Source organism: Corapipo altera, unplaced genomic scaffold, assembly GCF_003945725.1.
Source record: "Corapipo altera isolate COAL_440 unplaced genomic scaffold, ASM394572v1 63, whole genome shotgun sequence".
NCBI classification, from domain to species: domain Eukaryota; kingdom Metazoa; phylum Chordata; class Aves; order Passeriformes; family Pipridae; genus Corapipo; species Corapipo altera.
In genome coordinates this window covers 4,572,316-4,582,476 of record NW_020884928.1, presented here as the reverse complement: position 1 = coordinate 4,582,476, position 10,161 = coordinate 4,572,316, and the positions used below count along the sequence as shown (strand labels likewise).

The following is a 10,161-nucleotide window of genomic DNA, read 5'->3' as shown; positions in this document are numbered from 1 at the left end:
TGTATCTTATTCCTGAAGACAGCTCAGTCTAGCCTGAGGCTAAGTGTTTTGAAACAGCAAAATCATTCCCCATTAAACAACCGTATTTTTAAGCTGTGATTAAGCTTTATAGCAACAAGCAAACAAGAATCTGATGTAAAGCATGTATATAGCTTAGGATCTTACAATTTATTTGTTTGGGTTTTTTTTCCTTGTTTCTGAAGTACCTTAGGTGCCCAAGTCTTTGGAAAACCACACCTAGCTTCCAAATTTTTTGTAATGTTTAGAAGTGGAGTACAGAGAAGTAAGATAAAAGGGAGGAGTTCTGGTAGCAAGGTGGTGAGAGCATAGTAAACACTTGGAAAGATTTCTTATGCGTTAATAAAAGTTATTATCAAACTACTCCCGTCACATACCAGGCATATCAGCAGCTCTGCTAGGGCATACCGAGTGCATGGGGACTGTGCATTAAGGACAACACTTCTGCCTACATGTATACAGACGTGATCATAACTCTGCTGTAGAGTAGAGAGAGCTGCTGGCCAGGAATCTCCAGCACAGCTGCACATGTAAACCTTGAAGCACCGTTCCCCTTTCTCCCTGACGCAAAAAGCCTGAAGCCCCTTCTGCTCATCACACAGGGAGACCCTGACACATCAAGGCCAATGTCAGTGGTCACTACAAGGCCTGTCCTATGATGCTTTCCCTTAGGACTAGCTTTGCACATTTTCTTATAAATACTTTTATTCCTAGATGCTAAAATCCCATTATTTGCCTTGAACTGAATAGCAGAACTGTAGCATATTGTAAGATATGTGTTTAATTCTTCAGCAGATGCAGATAATGGCACAGATTTCTCAGATTAGGCTGGAGAAATTCTTTCATACTTTAAAATAATTAAAATGGTCTGGCATGCAAATGTCAAAATGGAAGAAATTTAGCAGAAAATGGAGGAGAAATGGCCAGATCTTCCTATTATCACTTGCTGTACATCTCTCAAGACAGCTGATTCCTGGCTCTGTATGGGTTCCAGCATTCAGTGATTTATTGGGTAATTCAGCATTTGCCAGTATGTCTTGTGCTAATTAAATGCATCGCACTCTATTCAGAAATGTCACAATTGATTTGTCTTCTGCAAGCACTGACTTTATTTCAATCTTCTAAAAAAGATTTTATGAGCCCCAGATAACTTATCCTGGCACATTCATTTCCCAGGGCAGCTTCTGCATCTGAGGGCAGTATGGGAAGAAACCAACAGTGAACATCCAATACAAATGTCTTCTTTGGACAGCTTATTTATCTCATATATCCTGTATATCCAGGAGTGCATAGCCTATATGGTGAAATTACAAGCTGCTCCATTAATGTATAAAAACACTCAAACGTGACAGAAATTATATACTGTATTGGTAGATTTTATTGGCTGATAGACTGGGTCGAAGAGCCATGAGGATTGAGAACACTGTAATCTGTAACAAGGTGCTTATTTACAAGTGGTTTTGTGACTGAATTTAGCTATTAACTAAACTGTATCAAGAGGAAATGAGCATAAAATAGCTCACTCTAAATATAAGATGCCAAAGCATGCTTAGTATAATATTCAGAGTCTGAGGACAATTCTGTCATTTTAATTTACTGCTTTTCCCCACATACTATGCATAACTGGGTGCTGGGGGTGAATTGCAGCTTTTGCTACTCAGCCATGGAGAACATAGTTACAGTGCACAGTAGAAAACTGCTTTGTTCTGAGAAAGTCCAATTCCTGACAGAAAATTGTGCTTGAAGCTTAATCAGAATTGAAAATCTGTGATGCAAGACCAGAAAGGGTGGTTTTAATGGACACAAAAGAAAATAATTACCTGTTTTAGGGTAGGAATGATTATTCAGAGAGCCAATAGGAGAGCCAATGCAAACATTTTGATTCTTTTATTATAAACCAATAATTTTTTATTACTTCTGTCCCCGACCCTTTAGTTCATAGATTCTTCTGTAACAGAAATTGTTCCAGAGAGGGACTTGCTGCCTTGACTAGAAACTTTCCATAATAAGCTTGAATCAGTTAAACACAGTTTGAATTTGACATTTGTCACATTAGCAACTGAATGTTGCATTTGCAGCATTTTGGTGTGTATAGCAAAGGGAGGACCCTCTGTCTGTTTTTTGCTGCACAGACTTCTGCTGCTGGGCCCCAACCAAGGATCCCTCCTATAAGTGGCTGTCTGAGATACTGCAGCAGTGTTGACATTTAACTGGAAGACAGTGATTCACACAGTTTACTCCCTGGTGTCAGACGGTGACTCTTTATAGGCTGTCTGAAGAAAAGCCATTGCAATGGTCATTCACATGGTTAGCTGGCTGTGGCTGTTCGTCTCGCTGGACTGCTGGTTGGAAGTTCCTGTCCTTTTGTAAGTCTTTGTTGTCTCTTCTTTGCTGACTTGTATGTGAAAGTGAGGAAACACAGTTTATGAACTGGAATAGGAAAATAAGTCTTGTGTCCTTTATTCTGCAACTTCAGGCACTTCTCATAAACTCACCGTGTTCAGACTGCTGAAACCACCTCTTGTGTGAGGCTGTTCCAGAACCTTATCAGCAATTGGAAACACGCTTCTCCTATTTTCCCCTCTTAAGATATGTATTTATTTGTTCTGTGCTTATACGATTCTTTTGCTTATATAGCTTGTCTTACTCTGACTACATATGTCCTTTACACATTTATAGAGCACAATCATATGTTCTCCCAGTTTCCACCCAGCCCGTCTGCTAAGCTGTACCAACCAACTGTTGTGATCTCTATTCCTCTGGCCATCCTCACTCCCTCCACCAATTCTAATTTTAATTCATGTTTCTAGCACACAGATAGCCAGAACTGTTTCCAATAATCTATATTGTACAACGACTTTTATACTTTTCTCTTTTTTTTTTCTGCAAATGCTTCATATGCTAGTATCAAATTTGTGTTTTTCACAATTGCATGACAATTATTGCTTACAACCACTGTCATTGAGTGACACACTCCAGTTTTCTTCTCCTTTTTCATTTCAAACCTATGAATTCCCAGTTTACCTTAAAAGATTACATCACTCTCCCTTAAGTGCAATTACATTTTACCCCATTTTATTACCTAATCTGTTTTAGTCCTTTGGTTACCAAGTTCTTCATATTATTCTGTTTTGTGTCTCTGCATTATTTTCTGGTGCAACAATTTCTTTTCCTATATTCAGAATGTATTTCATGTAAAAAACAAATATGCTCTTTACATAAAAGAGGGGAAAAATTACATATCAGAAGACATCTTTGCTGTAACCATATTTTAGTATTGCTTAATTTTTCCATGTCACTAATAAAGAAGGGTGCCATGCAAGTAACTGTCCCTTTACTACTGAAAGGAGCATCTGGTTCTGTAATAAAGGGTAGACATTTTTCTCCAGGAGTATTTTAGGATATCATTACTGCAGAAGGCTGAGACTGCTCACAGAAGAGCAATATTTTCAAAACCACAGTTTTTCATAACTGGTTGTTGGAAAGTAAGAATTAGTAGTTCAGCAAAGCTGGTATTTTAGAGAACTGAGATGAAGGAACAAATCTGGTTAATGAAGAGGATAACATCACATATGGAAATCTAGTTGATTAGTAGAGTCATTGACTATGCTTCTATTTAATCAGAAAAACTTTCTGGTAATCCAGAAAGCTTAAATCTAACACAGTATCTGGTGTTCTGGTAAGTTTTGCTTTCAGCTGCGATTGCCAATCCACTCTTTCAAGGGATCAGTTTTAGGTCCTGCAGGGAATCAGCACTCTGGAGTATCCTCAAGAGCACTCACTATTTACTTGCCAACCCAAGAAATCATGGACTATTCCCACTTACACTGCTATATCTTCCCACACAAACTTTTACCATCAGAGATCCTGTTTTCAGAAGGGGCCTCCAAATTTGCAAATTGTGTTTAATGTCCCACCCATTGTACTTGGTATATCTTCATAAAATTTTGTCATTTGGTAATGACAAAGATGTGGTAGAGTGAGATGGCTGAGGGCTGATACCCCTTGTCTGCTGTATGTGCAGCAGAGAAGGTCATGTTTAAATGCATGTCAAGCTGGAGACACTGACAACACTGTCACTTCTTGGTCTGCCCTTGTTGGGGAGCACTTGCTGGGGAGGGATTGCAGTAATCTCAGTCTCTGAAGAAAGAACACCCTCATACACTCTACTGTGTGAGACTTCTCTCATTTCTTCTAAACTTAACTTCTGTCTTGAGCCTATTAGATTGCATACAAGGAAGGGGGTAAAGGGACTCGGTCCAATTAAATCTTCTAATTGGAAGTTAGAGTAAAAATGTACAGTTAATGCCTGGAAGATAGAAGCAATGAATCTTGATTCCCCTGAGTACCCTCTAATGGGACAGTTGCTAATGCAGCTGCTTTTTCTTCTACACATGCAAAGCTGATGCACTTCTCCACAAATATTTCCCATTCTCTTTCCTGCCAATTCACTCCCATTTGTGTCATTGGCAAAACTCCCATTGATCACACAGGAAGCATGATCAATGCCTTCTGTACCTGGATGTTTGTTTTCCTTTTTAGGAGATATTTGACTGAGTTTCTTCTTACTAGCACTCTTATTCTTTCTCCTTGAAGGGCTTCCCTTTAAGGCACTGTCATAAAGACGGTCATTTAACAGAGGTGAGCAAAAGCCCACCTCTGAGTCTTTCTCTGTGTAAGAACATATGATAATATGCATATCTACTGGTATTTAGATTAAAAACTGTGTAGAAATATCTTGGTAGACAGGAAAACCTAGTTGCTGATGTGCAGGGCACATGAATCAAACACAAGCTTTTTCTTAGACCCCTAGGATATGCTGGTACCACAGACAAGCTCTATGTTAGAGCACCCCAGAGGTCCACAAATGCAGCACTGTTAGCTCAAGTCCTGGGAGAAACCTGTCCTTTCTCCCTGGCTACGAGATTGCTCTCCTCTGCCTCGGAGAGGTCATAGCATGCTATTGTGGCTATTGTGAGCAGTACAGGTATCATAGAACCATAGAACATGCTGAGTTGGAAGGGACCGACCGGGATCATCGATTCCAACTCCTGGCCCTGCTCAGGACACACCAAAAATCTCACCACGTACCTGCGAGTGTTGTCCAAACACTTCTTGAACTCTCTTTCTCTTTCTTCACGCACCATTTACACTTCTCATCCCAGAAATGAACTACCTTCCCTCTATTCCTGTATCTTCTTTTTGTCCCTCTTTGTCCCTCTTTCTGTTATGTCCCAATAGCTCCAGTCCTGAGTGTGGTTCCCCAAGGCAGGTTGCAGTGTGCCATCCTGGGCACGGTTCTGTGCAACAGCATGAATTTTCACTGGATGAGAGGCAAGCACTGAAAGCAGAGAAGGGTTCTCTCTAGGACTATGCAGGACTGTTCTGCCCTTATTTTTGTTTAGACTTCTGTCAAATAAAAGCAAGCATTTGCTGTCTGAGCTATGTCCCCTCACTATGACAACAAACACGGATCCCAGAGAAGGGAAGGGAGAAATCCTGTACAAAGGGTAGTGATCCCAGCCTGCTTTTAATGGCTCCTTGAGACACCCCAGCTCAGAGGAACTGTTGCAGGATGATCCCACACAGCGCGGCACTCTCACAAGCCTCCTCTCCACCACCCACACAGCCACAGCGCCGCTGCCAGGGAGCCTCCCACGCTGGCTGAGTCACAACACCCGCCATCCGCCCAACGGAGCCCCGGCATTACTGAGCTCGTCCATGCTCCTCATCTTCCCCAGGGTTTCTGAGGGGAAAGCCAAAAGAGCCTTTTCCTCTCAGTCATTCTTGGAAGGCAGGCATTCATCCCACGGAAGCAAGAAGGCTATGTTTCTTTCATTTGCAATTAAAATACAGTTCTTAAGCACCACATTTTAAAGTAGAAGCAAAATAAACAATAAATCAACAAAAGCATGGTTTGTTAGTGAGAGAAAACTGCTAAATTCTGCCTTTTCTTCTTGCTTTCTGGGATATGACAGAATCCAGTCAGTCCCTGGGTGCCAAGGATTCAAACAAAAAATATATACATAAAAACAGTTACTTCTAGCAGAAAGCCAGGATTCGTGCATGATAGGTTCTAGAATAGCTATTACTCACTAGTTGCATCTGCTGAAAGTCTGGATCTTTCCTTGGAATATGTCATCTTACCTTCAAGCCACAAACTGAACCAATGAGTTTCTTAGGGACTGTGAGCTCCTGTCTGCTGTGAGGGTAAAGGTGGCCACAGGTGCTCAGGACAGCTGAGACAGCTCTGTGCAAATAGAACTTGGAAAAATATCAGTCCTATTGACACAAAACTACCATGAAATAAAATTATTTTTTCTTCTGGCATACAGACAACCACTGAGTTTATTTAAATTAGCTGTACAAATCTAAATGAGCTGCACTTGGCCTCATCTGACTTCCTGATCATTTTTCAGCATGAAAAATCACATGCAGAAAACTTTAAGTGGGTGGCTTGTCCTGGGCAAAGGCCAGGGTTGTTGGAAGTTACCTCAATAGGCAACTCAAAAGTAAACTTGCCATTTCCCTGATCCCTATGTGTTTCCCTGTTTCCTTGATTCCCTGGACATGTTTCCCCATATAGTTCTTCCTCTGTCTGGCATTCTTTTGGTGGTAGAAATGCTCCATACCAAATTTCTGCATTTTTCTTACTCTGCTAAAACACCAGAAATACCTTCTCTTGGTGTGAGTGTGACTATTCACAGTGACCAGAGTTTGCAAAGTCCCAACCCTGGCTGAGAAGACACCCACTGTAATTGATAGATGAGGTGATTACCATCAGAAACACTACCCCAAGGAAGTGAAAAAAGCAGCTAAGTGCTGATGAAATCCTGCAGTCAAGTGGCAACCGAGTTGCAGAATATCAGTCTTACCTGTTAATTGCTGTGATTTGCTTCTGAGACAGCTGGAGGCTGGCAAGAAAGAAATTTGTTTTGTTCAGCAGAAAATAAAAGCACTTCCGGGGAGTAATAGAGAAAATTCTTTTGATTACTCACCTGGGCAAGGTTAGACTTAAATCTCATAATTTTATTTCAAAAGGAGTTTTAATGGAGGAAGGACGTTTTGGCAAGTGTGAAAAATTCCTCTTTAGGGTTCTTGTGACTGAATTTTGAGTGAGAATTAACCCTTGCAGTCTGAACAGCAGGAAGTGGAAAAAGCACTGACAAGCAAGACATTTGTTTCTTATTGTTTCTTATTGTGCTGACTCTGGCAAGGAATATGGTGACAAGCAAAAAGGACAGAAGAGATGGTCAGATGTTACCTAGGAATAAAAAACAAAATACTTTTTGCAGGAAGCACAGAGAAATGAGTAAACCAGGGAATTAAGAGGAAGATTCAGAAAACAGATCACGCACAAACAGGAAGCAAAAAACCAAACCAAACCAAACATCACACATGATTAAGAAGAGGGAAAAACCAACAAAGAGGGAAAAGGGACTACAAATTTACTATGGTCCAAGAGAAAAAAAATGGATGGCCTTTCAGTAGAAGCTGATCACTCAAACCATCGATAGGTAAAAGAAGTAGCAAGACAGGTCTGTGTATCTTGCCACATCCTCAGCTGCCTTCAGGAAATCAGTACACGTCAACTGAAATGACACCAATGGTGTTTCTGGCCCAAAGATTTCAAATTGTTGTGATTAGCTGCCTGTCAATAGCAGATGTGTAACTGAAGGAAAATCCTTTCTTAACTAAAGCCACAAGTGTATCATTAAACACAAATCACAATGAAACCCAAAAGGTGGAGGAATCATCCACACTGACTCAGTGATGTTTGAGAGATCCAACTCAGATGTGGAGTCCTGTTTTTCAATTTGGAAAGGAAAATATTTACACAAAGAACCTCGGAAGCCTCATAGCTTTGAGTATAAGCAACTCTTGCATGAAGCTGGGCCAGCTGGTCACATCCACTTGAACAGTGGAATTACTACGGTAACAAATAGGCACATCAGCAAAGTTCCTTGTTTCTGGTATCACTAAGCATGCTCAAATGCCTCTCAGCAATTAAATTGCAACTTTACATTTGAAATGCCTTGTTAGAAAGAAATTAAGATGGGATGTGGGGGGTCAGCTAACATATCCAGCAAAGGAACCCTCCTGCTCTTATTGGAGGGCAAATGCTGAAATATGACAAAAAGCAAGAAATTTATAATTACATTTCCTCAACACAGAAAGTCTAAGAGAAGCCTGTTAATGATGATGATGGGAGCAAAACAATTTCTTATCTCATTGCTAGTCCACTCCTCTTGGACAGCAGATGGACCTACCTGTCGGTAAGAACACAGATGGGCAGGCAGTCTGCATCACAAGCAACTTCATGCAATCAGCTCTGCATGGAGGGCTGGTCCCTTACAGGACTCCGAAAAGTCTAACAAGAATGTCACTGAAACTTAGCACCAAGCAAATTAAAAAGTTGGAAATAGTTGTTCTTTTCTATTTTTCCATCCTTTTACTTTCCATGTTATGAAGTCTTTCCTACTCTTTTAAACAGTCTTGCATTAGAGTATTTGCAAAAGTTTCAGACCAGATGGAGTCACTCATTGATAGGCAATACTGTATAAGAAGTGTCCAATAATTAATAATTACTTGGCATTTCATAATTTGTTATAAAAATCATCATACATTAATTTACTGCAAGCAGGAATCCAACAGGCAATTCCAGATGACTGCTATAGCTTGACTGTTACAGCTTGGCATCAGCTCATGTTCTTCATGTATATATGGTACAGCATTTTCATTTTTAAAAAGAGCTCTAGCAAAACCTTACAACTAAAATACACAGAAAAAAATCACCAGCTCTCTTCCCCACACTAGGCTTTTCTGTGTCAGTAGAGAGTGTAGATATACTGTTGTGAAAGGTGATATAAATGTTGTACCTTTCTGATGGAAACCTTGTGACCACCTCCAGAGCAATGAAAATTTTTCTGTGCAACAGCAGTAGGCTCAGGTTTTACTGTCTTTAAAGTAAATCAGGATTTCTGGTCCATGGCCTAGTAAGAAAAGCTTCCTAAGGAATATTATGACTCAGGTACAAAGCTTTTCAGCTACATTGCACAGAATGTACAAATATGGGCTTCTTTTCAACATATTGGTGAGACTTTGGTGTCACAGCAGAAACTCTTTTGAAATGAGCAATAAGAAATCTGTTCACATAACTACAGTGTGACCCTCACATGATTTTCATATGACATATCTTCATAGGCTATTTTGTAATCAACACATGAAACAACATGTGCACCAGGTTCATGATCTCTCTTGAGCCTAGATATTTGATTGTGCTTCTTAAAACTTCATTTCATCAAGTTAAACAGTTTCATCTAAAAATGTACAGTGTTGGCTTAAAAAAAACAAACCAGCACGTCTCCCTTCCCAACATCTCTAGCCCTAAGGGGAGCTGCTGAGAAAACCCTCTGAACATAACCCAGGTGCTCACAAAGACTGAAAAGCTAAATGAGAGCTCAAGCTGCATGAATTCTCGCAAAAGCACCCCTTTCCCACACTGCTGGAGAAACTCTCCCCATGACACTGGGGAGTGGGCAGCCCTTGCTCTGCTCCTGCTGCAGAGCAAATCCTTCCCTTATCCAGTAACTCTGTGAGCAGGAGCACTCATTCCAGCAGCTCCCTGGCTACTCCCACCCCAGCTCTCTGACACACAAATGTTTCAAACTTTTTTTCATGTCTTGTTTGTAGCCCTGGAAGAGCCTTTTTGAATAATCCTAGTTTCAGTGTATTTTGCCAGTTCAGAAAAGCTCTGCAGACTTTAGATTCCAGCTTTTTCTTAGCCTACAGGCAAATTAGAAATACATGCACATTTTAGGATACTGGAAATCTCAGAGGGACTTCTAAAGGGAACTGGAATACTTTCACAGTTAAGTCACACCAAGGGATGTTACCTTTATTCAAATAACCTTTACATAAGTGATCATTTGTACTGCCTGTGAGATGTCAAAGCAGTCGAGACAATAAGCAAAATGTCAATTCTCCTGCTTTCAACAGACTTCGCTACAGACCCCAGCAGAATCCTCTGGGCCTCTGGGAATAGAGTTGTCATGCTGCAGGAGTTAGAAGTGAAGGTGAGGTAGTTAATATCCCTAACAAGGCACCTACATTGATCTCCAGTCTACTCCCGTTCATATTTCT

The 10,161-nt window shown here is 40.6% G+C and overlaps 1 long non-coding RNA gene across 1 annotated transcript; it reads right to left on the bottom strand.

The window, feature by feature from the left end:
* Positions 1-1,338: 1,338 nt before the first annotated feature.
* Positions 1,339-8,343, bottom strand: LOC113954460. Its single transcript, XR_003530204.1, has 3 exons — positions 8,289-8,343; positions 6,894-6,932; positions 1,339-2,448 (listed from the first exon to the last, which is right to left on the bottom strand). It is a non-coding gene; the product is annotated as an uncharacterized LOC113954460 (long non-coding RNA).
* Between the last annotated feature and the right edge of the window lie 1,818 nt (positions 8,344-10,161).